Source organism: Bubalus bubalis, chromosome 8 (genome assembly GCF_019923935.1).
Source record: "Bubalus bubalis isolate 160015118507 breed Murrah chromosome 8, NDDB_SH_1, whole genome shotgun sequence".
Lineage (NCBI taxonomy): Eukaryota > Metazoa > Chordata > Mammalia > Artiodactyla > Bovidae > Bubalus > Bubalus bubalis.
This window is the reverse complement of record NC_059164.1, coordinates 54,038,756-54,059,162: the sequence shown is the minus strand read 5'-3', so window position 1 is coordinate 54,059,162 and position 20,407 is coordinate 54,038,756. Positions and strand designations below refer to the sequence as shown.

General features: G+C 36.9%; 1 protein-coding gene across 10 annotated transcripts in view; it reads left to right on the top strand.

Annotated features, from left to right (window-relative positions):
• FOXP2 (forkhead box P2) overlaps window positions 1-20,407 on the top strand; it is a 661,296-nt gene that overhangs the window by 21,705 nt on the left and 619,184 nt on the right. For 9 of the 10 annotated variants that reach the window (XM_044946656.2, XM_044946649.2, XM_044946651.2 and 6 more), the window contains exon 2: window positions 15,056-15,119. The exons of the other annotated variant lie outside the window; for it this stretch is intronic. The gene's annotated coding sequence lies outside the window, so the exon portion shown is untranslated. The remainder of the gene's footprint in view (window positions 1-15,055; window positions 15,120-20,407) is intronic. 10 annotated transcript variants of the gene reach the window in all.

Sequence of the window (20,407 nt, the reverse complement as noted above, 5' to 3'; positions counted from 1 at the left end):
CTAAAATGTTGGTGTCACTCTTGCCATCTCCTATTTGACCACTTCTAATTTGCCTTGATTCATGGACCTAACATTCCAGTTCCTGTGCAATATTGCTCTTTACAGCACTAGGCTTTACTTGATCACCAGTCACATCCACAACTGGGTGTTTTTGCTTTGACTCCATCTCTTCATTCTTTCTGGAGTTATTTCTCCACTGATCTCCAATAGCATATTGGGCACCTACCAACCTGGGGAGTACATCTTTCAGTGTCCTATCTTTTTGCCTTTTCATACTCTTCATGGGATTCTCAAGGCAAGAATACTGAAGTGGTTTGCCATTCCCTTGTCCAGTGGATCACATTTTGTCAGAGCTTTCCACCATGACCTGTCCGTCTTGGGTGGCCCTACACGGCATGGATCATAGTTTCATTGAGTTAGACAAGGCTGTGGTCCATGTGATAAGATTGGTTAGTTTTCTGTGATTGTTGTTTTCAGTTTGTCTGCCCTCTAATGGAGAAGGATAAAAGGCTTATTGAAGCTTCCTGGTGGGAGAGACTGACTGAGTTGGAAATTGAGTCTTGTTTGGAAAGACTAGCTATCTCTTCAAGAAAATTAGAGAAACCAAGAGAATATTTCATGCAAAGATGGACACAATAAAGGACAGAAATAGTATGTACCTAACAGAAGGAGAAGATATTAGGAAGAGGTGGCAAGAATACAAAGAAGAACTATACAAAAAAGATCTTCATGATCTAGATAATCATGATGGTGTGATCACTCACCTAGAGCCAGACATCCTGGAATGCAAACTCAAGGGCCTTAGGAAGCATCACTATGAACAAAGCTAGTGGAGGTGATGGAATTCTAGCTGAGCTATTTCAAATCCTAAAAGATGATGCTGTGAAAGTGCTGCACTCAGTATGCCAGCAAATTTGGAAAACTCATCAGTGGCCACAGGACTGGAAAAGGTCAGTTTTCATTCCAATCCCAAAGAAAGGCCATGCCAAATAATGTTCAAACTACTGCACAATTGCACTCATCTCACAGACTAGTAAAGTAATGCTCAAAATTCTCCAAGCCAGGTTTCAACAACATGTGAACCGTGAACTTGCAGATGTTCAAGCTGGATTTAGAAAAGGCAGAGGAACCAGAGATCAAATTGCCAACATCCATTGGATCATTGAAAACACAAGAGAGTTCCAGAAAAACATTTGCTTTATTGACTATGCCAAGCCTTTGACTGTGTGGATCATAAAAAACTGTGGAAAATTCTTCAAGAGATGGGAAAGCCAGACCACCTGACCTGCCTCCTGAGAAACCTGTATGCAGGTCAGGAAGCAATAGTTAGAACTGGACATGGAACAACACACTGGTTCCAAATTGGGAAAGGAGTACATCAAGGCTGTCTATTGTTACCCTGCTTATTTATCTTATATGCAGGGTACATCATGAGAAACGCTGGACTGGATGAAGCACAAGCTGGAATCAAGATTGCCAGGAGAAATATCAATAACCTCAGATATGCAGATGACACCACCCTTATGGCAGAAAGCGAAAAAGAACTAAAGAGCCTCTTGATGAAAGTGAAAGAGGAGAGTGAAAAAGCTGGCTTAAAACTCAACATTCAGAAAACTAAGATCATGGCATCTGATCCCATTACTTCATTGCAAATAGATGGGGAAACAGTGGAAACAGTGACAGACTTTATTTTTTGGGGCTCCAAAATCACTGCAGATGGTGACTGCACTTATGAAATTAAAAGGCGCTTGCTCCTTGGAAGAAAAGTTATGACAGCATATTAAAGCTAGACAGCATATTAAAAAGCAGAGACGTTACCTTGCCAACTAAGATCAGTCCAGTTAAAGCAGTGGTTTACCCGGTAGCTGTGTATGGATGTGAGAGTTGGACTATGAACAAAGCTGAGCGCCGAAGAATTGATGCTTTTGAACCGTGGTTGGAGAAGACTCTTGAGAGTCCCTTGGACTGCAAGGAGATCCAACCATTCCATCCTAAAGGAAAGCAGTCCTGAATATTCATTGGAAGGACTGATGCTTAAGCTGAAACTCCAATACTTTGGCCACCTGATGTGAAGAACTGACTCATTTGAAAAGCCCCTGATGCTGGGAAAGATTGAAGTCAGGACGAGAAAGGAACAACAGAGGATCACATCACCTACTCAATGGAAATGAGTTTGCATCAACTCAGGGTGTTGGTGATGGACAGGGGTCCTGGCGTGCTGTAGTCCATGGGGTCACAAAGAGTCGGACATGACTGAGTAACTGAACTGAACTGAACTGAGTTCATTAATTACTCAACTTTTGTCATTATTATTATTACAGTGTCAGTCTGGATAATAAGTACGATGACCAGCAGAGTCATCAGTGCTCTAGTTAGTGAACCAAGAACAGTGTTCAAATCATTTTCTCTGAGATCAAGGCAAAGCAAAAATATCTGGAAACTCTCCAACAGGTAGAAGAGTCATGTAGCTCCGTGACTAGCAGAGGCAACATTAAGTATGAGGCAAAGATTTGACATGACCCACAGCTTTTTATCTTCTCTTTGGTACATGAGGTTATGTGTAGACCAGAGGCCCAGGATATGATTAAATGGGTGAAGTATCTGACTGGAATAATGAATTTGAAAACTTATCACAAAAATGTTCTCAATCAGCCAGAAAGTCTGTTTCAGTAGGTTTTACTTCTGTGCTTTTGGGTAAGGGGGATCTGCTACTGTATTTGCTCATGGTGCTTCTTTATGTTTTTTAGATGTTCTGGTATTCTTTATTTATATTTTTAAGATAACAAAACAGACCCAACTTTGCAGGGTCTGTTTCAGGGAATGTTTCTGTTCTTATATTTGATGTAAACTTTGTAGATTATACAGTCTAAGCTGAAGGAGATGGGAAGATGCATGAAAAGGCTAAGAATGAGAAATAGCAGAGTTCTCTCCCTTGATCTTCTTTCTTCCTTGCTATGGGCAAATGCATTATACTGAAAGGGCTTGGTAGACTATTTGATGCTTTTTTTTTTTTTTTTTTCCCTTCAGAACATATATCTTTTTGACAGGAGGCTTGACTTAGAAGTAACATTTGTCACTTTATCATATGGAAGAGTTGTAAGTTGAACAGTATCATTTCTGTTTCTTTCTTGGAATTTAATCTTTTTTAGCTTCCACTATTCAACTTCTTGAATAAGTAGTCTGTGATTTTTTAAATTCTCAACTAGCCAATAATTCCCGTACTCCTCAAATGCCCTCTCTGAACTCATCTTGCATATTCTTTACTTTCTTTGACCTAAAGGCACTTACATGAATAGTATTCCTACCATTTTAAGTATCAGAAAGCATATGTCTATCATATAATACTGAATTTCCTTGTGAAATAACTTAGTTCAGAATTATGTGAATTTTATATTTTTGTGTCTTAAAATTTTTCAGTTCATTGGTCTAGGTAGCTGTCATTGTATTGAATCAAAGTTCTTTGTATGAGGTAGTGTGTGTTACTTTACCAAAGTCATGGTCAGAATCACTTTCAGAAGAGAGAGGTTTCAAAATAAAGCTTGAAAAATACAGGCAAATCTCTTCTAGAGTTAAGACAACAATAAATGAAATATTTATGAGTCAGGGATTGGCCGTATGAGAAAATACAGATGAGTATGTGGTTTCATTGCATTACTTACAATATCTCTGTGACCAAAAAAATGAAAAGTGCAAAAAGACCTAATGTAGTCAGGTGTGGGGCTGCTGAGATGTGCAGAGATAATGAACTATTATGGTCTTACTCAGAGAGTGAAGTTCTCTTTTTATTTTTTTTGAAAATGTTAATAGTGGGTGAAGAGATAGAACTAGAGGATTAAAATAAATATTGTTTGATGACACAGTGATACAAGTTAAAAATTAATTGAAAAACTATTAATATATATAGCCTTTATTTTCATAAAGAGCTATTCCATTATTTCTGTTTTTAATCACATTTGTCAACAATAATAGTCATTTTAACTAGTTCTTAATTTAAATTTCAATATGTAGTGGTAAAAGTTAAAGTAAATGTAGTGTTTCTTTTGATGTGGCAGTTGAATTATCCCTTGTAAAGTCCATAAGTAAATTGACAAACGGCATGCGAAGTCCCTTCAGCGTTGTCTGATTCTTTGTGACCCGTTGGACTGTAGCCCACTATGCCCTTCTGTCCATGGAATTCTCCAGGCAAAAATACTGGCATGGGTAGCCATGCCCTCCTCCAGGGGATCTTCTTGACAAAGGGATCGAACCCATGTCTCTTGTGTCTCCTGCCTTGGCAAGCAGGTTCTTTACCTCTTGTGCCACCTGGCAGGCCAAATCAAATATATTATTAACTGAAGAAATAATCTTTTATTCCTAGAAAATAACTTTTATTCAAATAAAAAGATCTAATACGTTTTAGCATAGTAAGTTTATTTAATTTTATAGATGGTGCTGTTGAGGAAATGTCTTAAGCATAATATAAATAAGTGAAAAAAATCATTTGTGATAATTTTTCTGGTCATAAGAATCATATGGGGAAAATTGTCCAACTGCTAACCAGTCTAATTGTGATTATCTGATTTCTTAGTAGTTCTAGATAGGGATCAGAAATGTGCATGTTTAGAAAATGTTTTACATGATTCAGATAAGTTGGTATGAAGAGCAGCTTTAGAAGACTTTAGAAACACTGGAGTAGAGTATTATGTGTGTGTGCTGTGCTCAGTTGTGTCCGACTTTTTGTGACCCCCAGGTACTGTAGCCTGCCAGGCACCTCTTTCTATGGAATTTCCCAGGTGAAAAGTACTGAAGTGGGTTGCCACTTCCTTCTTCAGGGGATCTTCCCAGCCCAAGGATTGAATCCACATCTCCTGCATTGGCAGGTGGATTCTTTACTCCTGGGCCTTCTGGGAAGCAGAGTAAAATAAAGCCCCCCCCGCCCCCACCTCAGGAAATTAGGGAGTTGAAATAAAACCCAGATTTCACTATCAGAAATAAAATTGTGATTTAGAATATAAAATATATAAATACTCCTATAAGAATAAATCCAAAACCTCTAAAGTTCTAATAGTTTTCACTTCTGATTTTGTTTTTTGATCCAGTGAGCATTTTAAGTTTCTCTAAGTAATCTAATAGAAGAATGCAGTTTCATATGTAGAAAAGAAATTATAGAAAGGGGAAAATACTATTAGCATCCTTTAAAAGAAGACAGAGACAGAGAAGGGAGGAGTTTTGGGGGTGGAAGGGTGTGGGCAGAAAGAGAAAAAGACAAAAAGAGAGAGCGAGGTAGAAGTAGTTGTGTTGTGTTGTATGTGTTTAAAGCTTGAGACATTTAAGCTTGTCATGTTGTGTAAATTTGTCCTGTGACATTTCAGTTAACAAAGTTTTTTGTTCTTTTATCTTCACTGAGCTATATTTATGCCATATCATAGTGGTTGTATTAAAATTGGACAAAATAAAATGAAGATCTGAAAGTTACCTGAAGAATTACATTAACTCTTTTTGAATCAAACATATTTGGAGTCTAGATAGTCTCCTGAAGTTTGTCAATTGACTGTTTGAAATTGCGAATAATTCTTCCCATTGGAATATAATGCTCTAAGTATTGATCAGTTTGCGGTGAAAATTTTGATAATGAATTATGTTTGAATACTAGTCTTTAAGACAGAAACTTAGTTCATTTAGACTTCCCTGGTGGCTCAGATGGTAAAGAATCTGCCTGCAATGCAGGAGACCCGAATTCCATCCCTGGGTCAGAATGATCCCCTGGAGAAGGGAATGGCATCCCGCTCCAGTTTTCTTTGTGACAGAGGAGCCTGATGGTCTGCAGTCCATGGGGTCACAGAGTTGGACATGACTGAATGACTAACACTTAGTTCATTTATTTTGAATGCTTGTGGTTGGGACAACCTAGTTTAGGAAACTCAGTCAGTAAAAGGCTGTTTCTTGTTTTGCAAATTCTCCACCTCCTTAGAGAATCTCTTCATCACTAGGTTTCTTCAAGTCTCCCTCAGGAAGTGGATCCTCTCATATTTTTCTGTGAGTTGACAGAAAGAAAGAATTTATAATTATAGGTACAACTTTGGGTTTGAGAATGCACTAGACACTTGAGCATGGAGTTCTGATTTTATAAGGTAGCTGATGAAGAAGGGAGAAAAAGAAATGTAGGTGAGATGGGAGGGAAATAGGACAACCTTACCTTTTGGTTAAGAGTGAGCTTGTGCCTGGACTGGCTTAGGTGCAAATGTAACCAGGGAAAGTGGTTTAGTCTTGAGTCCCACTGTCAGAACCCTGCAGGGAGCAAGAGCCAGAGTCAGTTGGTTAGTCCTTCACTCTTAGAGCACCAGCTCTCTAAACAAGCCAAGTTAAAGCAGAATAAAAAAGAGGGGACACAAAAGTGAGTCAGGTAATCTTTTTATTGCTGAATTTATGGGCTCAATAAAGGACAGAATGGTATGGACCTAACCGAAGCAGAAGATATTAAGAAAGAGGTGGCAAGAATATGCAGAAGAACTGTACAAAAAAGATCTTCATGACCCAGATAATCATGCATGTGATCACTCACCTAGAGCCAGACATCCTGGAATGTGAAGTCAAGTGCACCTTAGGAAGCATCACTATGAACAAAGCTAGTGGAGGTGATGGAATTCCAATTGAGCTATTTCAAATCCTGAATGATGATGCTGTGAAAGTGCTGCACTCAGTATACCAGCAAATTTGGAAAACTCAGCAGTGGGCACAGGACTGGAAAAGATCAGTTTTCATTCCAATCCCAAAGAAAGGCAATGCCAAAGAATGTTCAAACTACTGCACAATTGCACTCATCTCACATGCTAGTAAAGTAATGCTCGATATTCTCCAAGCCAGGCTTCAACAGTATGTGAACCGTGAACTTGCAGATGTTCAAGCTGGATTTAGAAATGCAGAGGAACCAGAGATCAAATTGCCAACATCCGCTGGATCATTGAAAAAGCAAGAGAGTTCCATAAAAACATCTATTTCTGCTTTATTGACTATGCCAAAGCCTTTGACTGTGTGGATCACAATAAACTGTGGAAAATTCTTCAAGAGATTGGAAAACCAGACTATTTGACCTGCCTCCTGAGAAATCTGCATGCAGGTCAGGAAGCAACAGTTAGAATTGGACATGGAACAACAGACTGGTTCCAAATAGGAAAAGGAGTATGTCAAGGCTGTATATTTTCACCCTGCTTATTTAACTTATATGCAGAGTACATCATGAGAAACGTTGGACTGGATGAAGCACCAGCTGGAATCAAGATTGCTGGGAGAAATATCAATAACCTCAGATATGCAGATGACACCACCCTTATGGCAGAAAGCAAAGAGGAGGTAAAGAGTCTCTTGATGAAAGAAGAGAGTGAAAAAGCTGGCTTAAAACTCAACATTCAGAAAACTAAGATCATGGCATCTTGTCCCATCACTTCATGGGAAATAGATGGGGAAACAGTGGAAACAGTGACAGACTTTATATTTTGGGACTCCAAAATCACTGTAGATGGTGATTGCAGCCATGAAATTAAAAGACACTTACTCCTTGGAAGAAAAGTTACGACCAACCTAGATAGCATATTAAACAGCAGAGACATTACTTTGCCGACAAAAGTCCGTCTAGTCAAGGCTATGGTTTTCCAAGGCTATGGTTTTTCCAGTAGTCATGTGTGGATGTGAGAGCTGGACTATAAAGAAAGCTGAGCACCAAAGAATTGATGCTTTTGAACTGTTGTGTTGGAGAAGACTCTTAGGAGTCCCTTGGACTGCAAGGAGATCCAACCAGTCCATCGATCAGTCCTGAGTGTTCATTGGAAGGACTGATGTTGAAGTTGAAACTCTAATACTTTGGCCACCTGTTGCAAAGAGCTGACTCATTGGAAAAGACCCTGATGCTGGGAAAGATTGAGGGCAGGAGGAGAAGGGGATAACAGGATGAGATGGTTAGATGGCATCACCGACTCAATGGACATGAGTTTGGGTAAACTCCAGGAGTTGATGGACAGGGAGGCCTGGCGTGCTGCAGTCCATGGGGTCACAAAGAGTTGGACACAACTGAGCAACTGAACTGAACTGAACTGATCTGAAGATCTGTGATGACTATGGACCTTTGAAAAGCAGTGTTAGTGTATTGTATTTCTAAAATATTTTGTAGCTAATCAGCCTCTTTAAAAAATATATTGAAATATAGTTGATTTACAATACTGTGCTTGTTTTAGGTGTACAGCAAAGAGATTCAGTTATATATGTATTTATTTATATTCTTTATAGATTATTTTCTATTATAGGTTATAAGATAAGTGAATGCAATTACTTGTGCTATCCAGTAAATCCTGGTTGCTTATCTGTGTCATATATAGTAGTGTGTATATTTTACTCCCAAACTCCTAATTTCTCTCTCCCCTTTTCCCCTTTGGTAACCATAAGTTTGTTTTCTATGTCTGTGAATCTATTTCTGATTTGTAAATAACTATTTGTATCTTTTTTTTTTTTTTAAGATTCCATGTATAAACACTATTGTGTGAAATTTGTCTTTTTCTGTCTTTCTTCACTTTTGTATGATGGTCTCTAGTTCCATCCATGTTGCTGCAAATAGCGTTATTCAATTCTTTTTTATGGGTGAATAATAGCCCATTGTGTGTGTATATATGTGTGTGTGTGTGTGTGTATGTGTGTATGTAAACCACATCTTCTTTATCCATTCATCTGTCAGTGGACATTTAGGTGGCTTCCGTGTCTTGGCTGTTTTGAGTAGTGCTGCTATATGCATTGGGGTGCATGTATGTAGGCCATAAGTGTATCTTTTCTAATCATGGTTTTCTCTAGATATATACCCAGGAATGGGACTGCTGGTTATATGGAGGTTCTAGTTTTAGTTTTTAAAGAAACCTCCATACTGTTTTCCATGGCTGGACCAGTGGCTGCCCCAGTTTACATTCCCAGCAGTGAAGGAGGGTTCCTTCTCTCCACACTGTCTCCAGCATTTGCTGTTTGTAGAGTTTTTGACAATGACCTTTGTGATCAGTGTGAGGCGATACCTTGTTGCAGTTTTGGCTTGAATTTCTCTAATAATTGGGGATGTTGAGCATGTGCCTGTTATCTTTGGAAAAATATCTATTTAGATTCTCTGCTCATTTTTTGATTGGGTTATTTGTTGATATTGAGCTGTTTGAAGTCTTCCTGTATTTTTGAAATTAACCCCTTGTCTATTGCTTCATCTGCAAATATTTTCTCCTGCTCTCTATTTTTTTTTACTCAGTTGGATCTTGGAACTAATTCTGTGAGATCATTAAGGCAGATGTTATAGTCTATTCTCTCTGCTGATGAGAAAATAACAGAAATACTTGTTTACTCAAGGTTGTGTGGCTAGTAAGTGGTGCAATCCAGAGTGAGTCATCCCCCTTCCCATAGTCTAGTGTTCTTCCTTCTCTGTAAAACACACTGCCTCTCATGGATTGGACATCTGAGTCTTCAGAGTGTCTCTTGGATGTTAACTGCTTGGAGGGCAAGGGTGCTGTCTCCTGTTTCTTTCGTGGTCCTTTGTAGCATGGCTGCACATAGTGAAAGCCCAGCAGGAATGTTTGTTAACTGAGATGTGGGCTTGACATCATGGCAAGAAGAGAGCTTGGGATTAGACAGATGGAGAGGCACAGGCATATGCTGGCTGTGTGATCTGGGTCAAGTTATTTGATCTCTGAACTTGATTTTCTTATCTATAAAATATGGATGAAAATTCTATATAGTGGATTTTTTTTTCTTTTTTGTATGAGTCAAAAATAACATTTGTAAGGTTTTCTATGGTCTTCCCTGGTGACTCAGTTGGTAAAGAATCTGCCTGCAATGTAGGAGATCCCAGTTTGATTCCTGGGTCAGGAAGATCCCCTGGAGAAGGGAATGGCTACCCATTGTAGTATTCTTGCCTGAAGAATACCATGGACAGAGGAGCCTGGTGGGCTAGATAGAGTCCATGGGGTCGCAAAGAGTCGGACATGACTAAGGGACTAACACACACACACACACACACACACACAGTTTCCCACATGGTAGCTGCCAGATAGTAAATGCCTTTCCCTTCAGTGATAACGATGGATCACAAAACTGTACTTTTTCCTAGCTCTTTTTTTTTTTTTTTCCCCCTGCAGGGCTGTTTCATTTATTGGCTTTGTTTTTGTTTGTTTTCATCTTAAAAAACAGTGCCAGAGTTTAGGATGGAGCCACCCGTTCAGTTAAGGGAACATTCCTCATACCAGACTCCATGAATTCTGAGGATCTGGAAGAAAGAGAAATAGGCAGTTTACCAGAAGCAAATAGATCCTGTTCCTCATTTCTTGCCCCCTTTGGTTAGGCAGAGAAAAATCTGATTTTGTGGATGTACTCAGAAGTCAAATATTGTCTCTGCCTGAACCAGATATCCTTGGAAACTTGAAACCTGAAACTTAAAAATTAATTTTGAATTTTGTTTGTGGTATTTGCAAGTGAAGCTACAATTGTTTATTCATGAAGTTCTCTGAAGCTATTAGATGTGGCAAAACTAAATGTTGCCCCAATTTAAGATTGTCTCAGTTTTGCAGTATTTTCTTTTCCATATTCATTCAAAGTCTTATACCATATTGCTTGGCTTTAAAATTGATATTTTTAAATTAATAAATTCATCATTGCAATGATTCTCATTTTCTGGAGCCGTATGTTTTGTAAACAGTCTTATATAATAAATTTAAAAGACTTCTCATTTCTGGGTATCAGTCTGACTCCCCTGTTAGTATTTTTTTTTTGCTTCAGTAATGAATTTGGATACCATGATCTCCATGTCATTTAATTTGGTATTTTACGTACTTTTATTGGGTTGCTGCTCTTTTGTTCTGAGAACTTCTTACTGAGCCTATAGCTAAGCTGAGAATTTTACTCTTGACTTTTTTTAGGAAGTCAGTTTTTCTTGTTCTGAAATGGAGTAATTTTCTATTTTTATAATAAAGCTAAATAATTACTAGTTTCTATTGGAATTAGAATCTTCTTGTATGGCCCAGTCCGTGGTATTCTATGATATGAACTCTTCAAAAGTACCGCTGTATCTTGTAACACTGTCCTGTGTCCTCCATCGACCACCGTTTTACATGTGCACACTGAGGAAATGAGGTTGGAAATGTTGGGCTTTTCCTTACAGGTTTCAAGGAACAACTAGGAAGAATATTTTGAAGATGTTTCACACATATGTCTCTTCCCTCTCTTTCAGTTCTAGGAACATCATTAGATAATTTAGTCAAAGAAACATAATTCCTTTTCCCATTCGTCTGGAAATAATTTACTGAGTAGATATGTGCTCAGTGGAAGAAAGGGTTGGCAAGTGGTACATATTCTTTAGCTTGTGGATGTTGGGAGCATATGTTAGTGATCCCCTAATAAAAAGCACATGTTCGGAAAGTGGTTACTGTGTGTGCTTGGTAACTATTCTAACAATATTGTGTTATGGGAGGGTCCTCATTTTGAATGGAAATAATGGATGAATTGAAACCAATGCACAAGTTCTGTAATACAGTTTTCAAGATCTAGTCCAGCCCTAGAAATAATCTATTCATAAATTATGAAAGATTGGGCTTTCATTGTACTTTCTTAGAACTCAGCTTTAGTAAAATTCTAAAGTAAATATATGGTAAAATTAGTCTTAAGTAATTTAAATGTGAATTTAGCAACCAGAGAAAACATAAAGTCCTTAGATATAGTTACATCAACTGATAAGAATGTCAGGACATTTTGCTACTTCTTTAAAGTTGGTTTATTTGGTTTTTTTCCCCATATACCTTCCAAGTGGATTATTTACTTGATAGAAAAAAAGGGTATGAACCAGGTTTAATGTTCAATAAAAGTCTAGCATTATAATTTTATTTAGAGGACTTTGCCTCTTTCTTATTTCTTATTTTCAGGGTTGATCTCTTTAAAATTAATTGACCCGGCTATATAAAAATTGCTTAACAGTAATTTAGACATGGAATTTCATTTTAGGACCAAGACCACTGTCTGCCACTGTGATGAAGTTTAAATGTGTATAAACCTCTCTGTTCCTCTTTTCCAGTCAAAGTCTGTTTGTCTCTAAAAGCAGCCTTTGACATTTTTAGTTATTCAGTTTTTTTGCCTTTGTTAACACTTTTATTGGCAAGGTATTATGATTTCTTTAAAGTTTTTAGAATACTTTTTCTTGTGTTCAGCCTAGTATTTTTTTTCTCGCTATTAGACCTGATTATTCTTAGAGGTTATATCTCAGAATTAAGGTGTTTAGGATTATATCAAAATGCCAATTATCTTAAGTGTATTTTTAACTGTAAAAATTGTGTATGCATCAGCTATGGTCCACAGGGTCACAAAGAGTTGGACATGAAGCCACTTAGCACACACGTGTAAGGTAGCCTTTATACATGGAGTTCATTAGTATTGTTGGTTTAATAACATTTGAAGCAATTATGATATTCTTTAGGTTTCCTAGTTTTTCGTCATACATTTTATCTCTTGAGGTTATACGTGAATATAGTTTTGATTGAAAACTCCAATTTATCAGCATACCAGTGTTTTTTAGCAATTAATGTTTATGCCTAAATATCAGTATTAGTTTAAAGATGTTTCATTTAATTTGTACATTTAGTCTTTTCAAAGCTAGATTACTTAAAATGGTGAACTATAGCAATATTCATCTGCCCTGTTTTTAGGGAAAAACATAAACTGTACATTTAACAGATGATGACCTCACAAGACTATATCTTAATAAAATAATATTAAGACATTAGACATTTTATTTACTTTTTTAAAGAGGATAAGAACTTTATTTTCTCATCTTAATTGTAAACTGTGTGAGGTGGGTTAAACAGCAGTTTGTTGTCTTGCACTTTTGTTACTTTAATAAAATCAGGGCATTTCAGAGAACATGATGAATTGTTTTGCTGTATTAAAGATGTTTGTTGACTTTATTAATCTATTTAATTTTTTAAAATTTCATAATATAGAATATAGTTTTAATTATATATGTCATTAATAAAAGTGGGGAGAATTTCTTTTTAAAGCAGTTAACTTTTACCAATATTATATATTATGTACACTTATATGTTTTTAATGTTATGCATTCTGTGTCATCTTCGTAATTTATAACAGTAATATAAATCAAAATAATAGTATAGTTTTGTGGAGCATGATTGCAATCATAAAATGAGAATGTCATCATGTTGAAATACAAAGTATATATATATATATATATATATATATATATATATTTTTTTTTTTTTTTTTACAGTATCACAATCATGTTTATTTTCTTGCTTAGGGTTGACCCTACTAGTATATTAGAATAAATATTTAACCTTCGGGATTTGTGGTCCTTGTTTGTAAACTTGGGGAACAGTGAGGATCCTGCTTAATCTGGTTGTTGTGGGGTTAATCAATGTTTCAGGCTAAGTGTCTTGTGCAGTCTGGTGGGCAGTAGATGTTCAGAAGCGGTCCCTCTGCTGAAGGCAGTTAGCAGTGTTTGTGTCTAGCAGACCACAGAGCCAGGGACAGGTAGGACCTGAGTCCTCTTCAGTCAGTGTTACAGGCCAAGCAACAAGCACACTTCCAAAGAGTAAGTTTTAAAAGTTTATCTTTCTATAAAATTAAGCCTTCCTGAAGAGACTTTAGGTTGAGTTTATGAAAGAACAAGTCGATGAGTCATCTAAATTTTGTAACTTGAGGAAATCAAGAGCTATGTTAGTCACTGTAGGATTTGAAAATGCTCTATGATTTAAATGTTAACTTTTAATCATAAATCTAAGTCAGTGCATTCATTCACACTTTATCTCTTTCCTTACAGCTTATTTATTTTACTAAAAAATGATGAAAGGGAAAAAAACCTCCAAAATATTAGTTTTTGAAGTAAAAATATATAATTTATTTTATTGTTAACTGATAAATATCTGTCAGATTAGTTATAGTCTTAACTGCATCTGAATGGAAGTCTCATATTTTAAGATAGAGATATCTTTTATTTTCATGAGAGCTTTAAGAATTTAGGATTTGAGCATTTGCTGCGGCATATGGTGCATTTTCTGTCCTATTTTGTATACCAGCCCATTAAGAAGAGAAAGTGAAGTAACTAATCTAAAAATAACTCTGCTGTTGGCCTAATTTAACGACAACAAAAAAAGTCTACTGTGCATCAGTAAAATTCCACATTTTGTCTCCCCTGGTGGAAAAATCTCTGAAGCATTTTGCCACCTATTCACAGCACAGCATCTTGTTTGGCATCATAATTGCAGCCAGAAGGGCTGTTTTGACTTTTTTTAGTTATGTGTGCCCCAGTCATAGTGCAGACCTTGGCAGTCCAGAGACCCACCTTACCTGATACCAGTTTGGTTACCCTTCAAGTTACATACTCACGCATCTTATTCCAAAGCCCATTCATTTTCACAAAAACATACAATCTTGAATTTGAAATTGGTGTTTTAAAAAAAGCCAGTGGGATACAAAAGTACATATTAAAACTAGTCACGAGAACTATATTCATGTCTTTAATAGTTTAATTTTTTAATGCCTGTTCAACTTATCTTTAAAGTTATGTAAGGTATCTTAGGGCTTCCCTTGTAGCTCAGTCGGTAAAGGATCTGCCTGCAGTACAGGAGACCTGGGTCCGATCCCTGGGTTGGGAAGATCCCCTGGAGAAGGAAATCGCAACCTACTCCAGTATCCTTGCCTGGAAAATCTCATGGACAGAGGAGCTGGGTGGGGTGCAGTCCATGGGGTCACAAAGAGTCGGACACGACTGAGCGACTAACACTAACACTGACTAAGATATCTTAAAAGTACTTGTAAGATGAAACAAGTTTAATGAATTTCTTTCATCTTTACATGTATTCTTTGGTGATTTTTTGGCATTTTGTTTATATTATTTTCTGTTCTTCAGATTAACATTTTTACATTTGTTCAGCATCTTCTTGGGTTGCTAATTGGAGTAGTTGGTGTAGAAGTACTTCATGTAGATAATGGTTCTTTTTCTGACTTTAAGATTGCAGGCATTTTGGATACTTTATGATAATACATTTGCTATTGATTACAGGTACAGAGTGCCTCAAGAGCTTGAGTGTGGAACATCACCAGTGGAACTGAGGCATTTCTTCATGGTGAGGGAACTGATTGGCACTAATGTTTGTAAAAGCTTTTGCAACTTAAATCCAAAGCAATTTTTATTCCTTTTGTGAGATCTTTAAGAATTTGGGAGTGAGCATTTGCTGTGGCATATGGTACATTTTAAATTTTAAAATACTTTTGAATCCTACATAAGCATTCATTCACTGATATGTTGGACTAGTATGAGCTTAGAACATCCATAAGGAATATTTTAGCTCTTAAAAAGATAAGATATGGAGCAGATAGGAAATAAACTTTGTTAAAGAATAGCATTCAAGTATTAGGAGGATTGCGAGAGAAATAAGTATTAATAATAGCCCTATTAGGAAGACCACATTAATCGTTTGCAGTGAGTCACGCACACAGTGACTCTGGCTTATATATGTGTCTGACTCACTCTAGCCAGTGGGACGTAAGCACATATGATGCAAGTAGACAGATGATAAGTGCTGGCCTTCTTGGAATGCCACTGTCACCATGTGAGGAAGCCTATTCTAGCCTCCCAAAGATGAAAGGCCATATGGAGACATCTAGCCTGTTCAAGGCCTACTGGGCCTAAGGGAATTCTGCCAGAGCTAACCTACCAGGTGAATGCCGCTGCAAAGTGAGCCTATTCCAGGTCCTTATAAGAAGCATACACCTTACTCACAGACTTATCAGAAATAAGCTGTTGTTTTCAGTTGCTGAGCTTGGGAGTTGTTTGCTATGCAGCAATTGATAAACGAATATAGGAATTCATGCAGCTACAGGATGCAGTACAGAAAGTGAAAATAATGGCAGATGTCTACCGAAAGCAGACCAGGAGACCTGTAGTTAAGCTGCTAATTTGCTTCTGAGGTTCCTAGTAGTTAAAGTGGAATGCAGTTAGTTTTAGAGCATCCATTTTGAAAAAGAAGGAAGAATAGCATTCTTCAGAAAAGGGAATGCCATTCCTTGGACTAAATTCTATAAGAGGTTTCTCATGTCAGGCCTTAACAGGAGAGAGTAATGACTGATATATAAGGGGCTACGTCCTTGACCACATTCCAGCAGTAGATCTTCTGAAGGGATCTTTTGTGTATTTCTGTAAAGCCAAAGATATATCTTCAAAGCACAGCTCTGATAGCTTGATTATGAGAAGGATTAAGGTATATTGTACTCTTTTAAAAATTTTATTATTATACAGTTTCCTGTTTGACTTTATTCATTTCCACAACGTCAGTTAAATTCTTTGACACAACAACTCCAAATTTATGTGTTTAACCCCTAATTTCTCATTGTGCTACAGATTTGAATGCTTTCAACAGTGTACTATAGATCTCTTCCTGGAAGATCTTTCTTCTTTGAGTTTCTTATTTGGAATATAAAACATTGCTTTCCTTCCAGAAGGTTTAGTTGTGTTATTTCTAGTTTCACAGTGTCTTATAGTTATTGATGTTCAGCTCTTAGAATGAACCTAATAGTGATGGCTGGTGGACTTGAGAGCCTGATGGCCTGAAAATATTGAAGTTGTATTATGCTAAAGTTTTTACTTGCATTAGAGAATCAGAGATTGAAAACAGTAACCAAAGAGAAAAATTGAAATCCTGGAAGAACTGAAATAAAGATAATAAATGAGTTCTCTACTTCAAGCAAATGAAAATTTATAAACTTTGTGTGAAACAGAAAAAGAACATAACTTATATGGCTGTTTTGTTTTGAATCAGTAATTACTGTGTCCCTTTGACTATCTAAGCGTCACCTAAGTGAATCTGCTTTTCTCTATGTGCTTTCATTATATCCCATGGATTACTTTAAATTTGTATTTTAGAACTAGAGAATCTGAGGTCTTGATAAATTAGGATAGTTGCTTGCTGTTGCTGTTCTTCAGTTGTTAAATTGGGTCCAACTCTTTGCAACCCAATGGGGTGCAGCACACCAGGCTCCTCAGTCCTCCACTATATCCCAGAGTTTGCCCAAATTCACTGTCATTATCTAAGACACTTCCAGCGCTTGCTTGGCTAATGCAATATGGTCTTTTGAAATATGTGTTAACTGTCCATATTTCTGATATAGGGATTTTCTTATTTTCTTTTTTTCCTTGCTATATCAGTGTCTTCCAGAGTATAGGCACAGGGTAGTTGCTTAATGTATATTTATTGAAGGAATGATGGCGTTTTTCTTTTTTTTAATTTAATTTAATTGTATTTTTTAACTTTACAATATTGTATTGGTTTTGCCATATATCAACATGAGTCCACCACAGGTATACATGTGTTCCCCATCCTGAACCCTCCTCCCTCCTCCCTCCCTGTACCATCCCTCTGGGTCGTCCCAGTGCACCAGCCCCAAGCATCCAATATCGTGCATCGAACCTGGACTGGTGACTCGTTTCATATATGATATTATACATGTTTCAATGCCATTCTCTCTCTAGTAGGTTCTATAACATAGTAATCAAACACTTATTTTCATATTATCCCTCTGGTTGTAATGGCTCCTCGTGTCTTTTAGTTTATAATGACCCAAATACTGTTTGTTACATATTTTGGAGTTAGGATTTTTAAAAGACACAGAATAGCTTGCATAAAGCCTGGATAACATGAAAAGTTAACTAACAACATCATTGGAGCAAATCCAGATGTCATTTGCCGAGTAAGCCTTGTGGCTCTGTGGGGAGTGATTAGTGGGCTTTGTCCCATGGGAGCTAAAGATCTTTTGGAGAGGACTAGGCCAGTGAATCTTTTGGGGAATCAGAGTGGCAGAAGAAGTTGCAAAAATGAAAGCTGCCATACCTTCTAAGAACCTTATAAGAACTTATACCATAAGAACTTTATACCTTATAAGAACTACCATACCTTATAAGAACTTTCTTTAGGCTCTTTTCTGGACTTAACATTTTGCTGGCCCTAAAAATGGGTATCGTAAATAATAAATAAATTGAAGCAAAAATGACAAAGGGGAAAATGTTTAAGAAGACTAGAATATTATTAAAATCAAAAGTCAGAGTAAAAATTTGAAAACATCTAAGACGTTTAAAATGGTAGCTCTCAAGGTACTTAAAATTATAGCTGTAAATGAGAGCAATAGGGGAAAAAAGATTAGTATTAGAACTCTGGAAATTAGGGGTAAGAGTTAATTGAATAAAAATGTGACACAAAGAATAGAGGTTGAACGTTGGGTAAGAAAATACAGTATACAGTAAGAAAAAATAATAGTAAGATATATGAGATTAAATTTTAAATGCATAGGGTAACTATGGTTAACAATTCATGTGAAAGAAGAGTGATTTGATGGAAGGTGACGAGGATTTGGTGAGGGGTTGTCTTCACAAGAGAATTATCTCCTCCTCAAGCCTTTGACATTTTGTCTTGGCTCCTTCAAGGGCACTCATGCCTCCCTATGTCTCAATTTAAGATTATCCTTTAGGGACTATCCCTGTGAAGCTGGGATAACACCTCCCCTCTCCCATCCCAGGTTTTTTTTTATTTTTTTTTACATGGCAAGTATTCAGAGTTGATTGCAGAATCTTTAGTAAGAGCCTGTGTCTAAATAACTCTCTAAACCTGGCAGTTGAAAATGATTTTGATGTTTCACGAGAAAATTTTTACTTTGATTTAACAAATGATTCTGTTTTGCATAGCCCTATAGTCCCTTATTTGTTGTTACATGATTATAATAGTGAATGCTGTTAGGAATGTTTACAATATACATTATTTGCATTACTTTTTTGATCTTTATAGCCACCTCTGGGACAAGTGCTTTCATTATATCCCATGGATTACTTCAAATTTGTATTTTAGAATTGGAGAATCTGAGGTCTTGATAAATTAGGATAGTTTCTTGTTGCTGTTCTTCAGTTGTTAAATTGGGTCCAACTCTTTGCAACCCAATGGGCTGCAGCACGCCAGGCTCCTCAGTCCTCCACTATATCCCAGAGCTTGCTCAAATTCATGTCCATTGAGTCGGTGATGCTATCTAACCACTCGTCCTCTGTCACCACTTCTCCTTTTGCCTTCAATCTTTCCTAGCATCGGGTTCTAGTATTTGTTAGTCAAGCTGAGGTTAGTACCTGGATCTTTTAATTCCCACTCTAGTTGTGTTTCTACCATAGCCTTTACCATATTTCCACCTGCTGTTTCTTGGATTCACAGTGGTTGAATGTTTTGTAACATTTATGAATAAGAATGGCAAAAAATAATGTGAAGTTTTAATAGAAACTGTGCTCTCATTCTAGATTATGAATGAATTAATAGAGAATTTATGCCCCTCATACTGCCCTTATGCATAATTTCTTATTCTGTGTGAAATTTGTCATCATTAAAGCATGATTTTAAAAATGGGAAAAATTAATGGTTTTCAGAATGACTGAAGATATAAAAAGTATGTGAGGAAGCTAAGAATAGACAGGTATAGTAAATGACTGGTTATATATCAGCCAAGAATTTTTTTGACTACTCCTGTCTTTACCTAGGCAGAATCAAGCTTTGAGAAGATCTTGACAGGCACAAAAATTAACAGATTTTTCACTACACAGTAAGTACAGTTATAGAGGTTGGCACAGCATGTTAGAGGTAGACAGAGAAGGGACTGCTGCCACAGAATGGGTGAGTGGGGACAGGAGAGGCTTCCCAGAAGAAAACTCTGAATTGTTACTGGCAGATTGTTTCATGTACCAGTGTTGAAAATGAGGGCTTTTCTGGTTCTTTCAAGCAATAATGACAAAGTGGTTGGTCATCTCCTGATTGGCAAGGACAGTCCATTTTAGAATTAAATTAATCCCCAAATGCAAATCCATTCTTCCATTCTTATGAGTGAAAAAATTTGCATAGGTTTTTACTTTGAAGAACAATTAAGGACTACTTGTGTTGTGCTTAGTCGCTCAGTCATGACCGACTCTTTGCGACCCCGTGGGCTGTAGCTCATATTTACTAGTAGTCTAAGTTGGATATTAAAGCTTACTAAAATATATATAACATTGCCAAAATGCAACCCATTACTAGAGTCTGCTACAAGATATTAGTATTTCATCAGAAATTGAAGTGCAATGAAATACTGATAAGTTGTAAAGCTCTAACTGCTCATGCTCAACAAACAGGCGGCTGGAATTACCAGTATTTTCTTGAATGTTTTATCAGTATATCAGTTGGACTCTCTTAAATTGGTCATGGTGTTTGCTGCTGTCTTGTGTCTGAATTATAAATGATTAGTATAGATTCATCATCTTATTTTTTCAGGATTGTATCCTTCAGTGTTAATTCATACTTGTATCAGTAGTAGCTTTTAGCTCTTGCATGCCTTATTGTTGGTAAATCATGAGTGA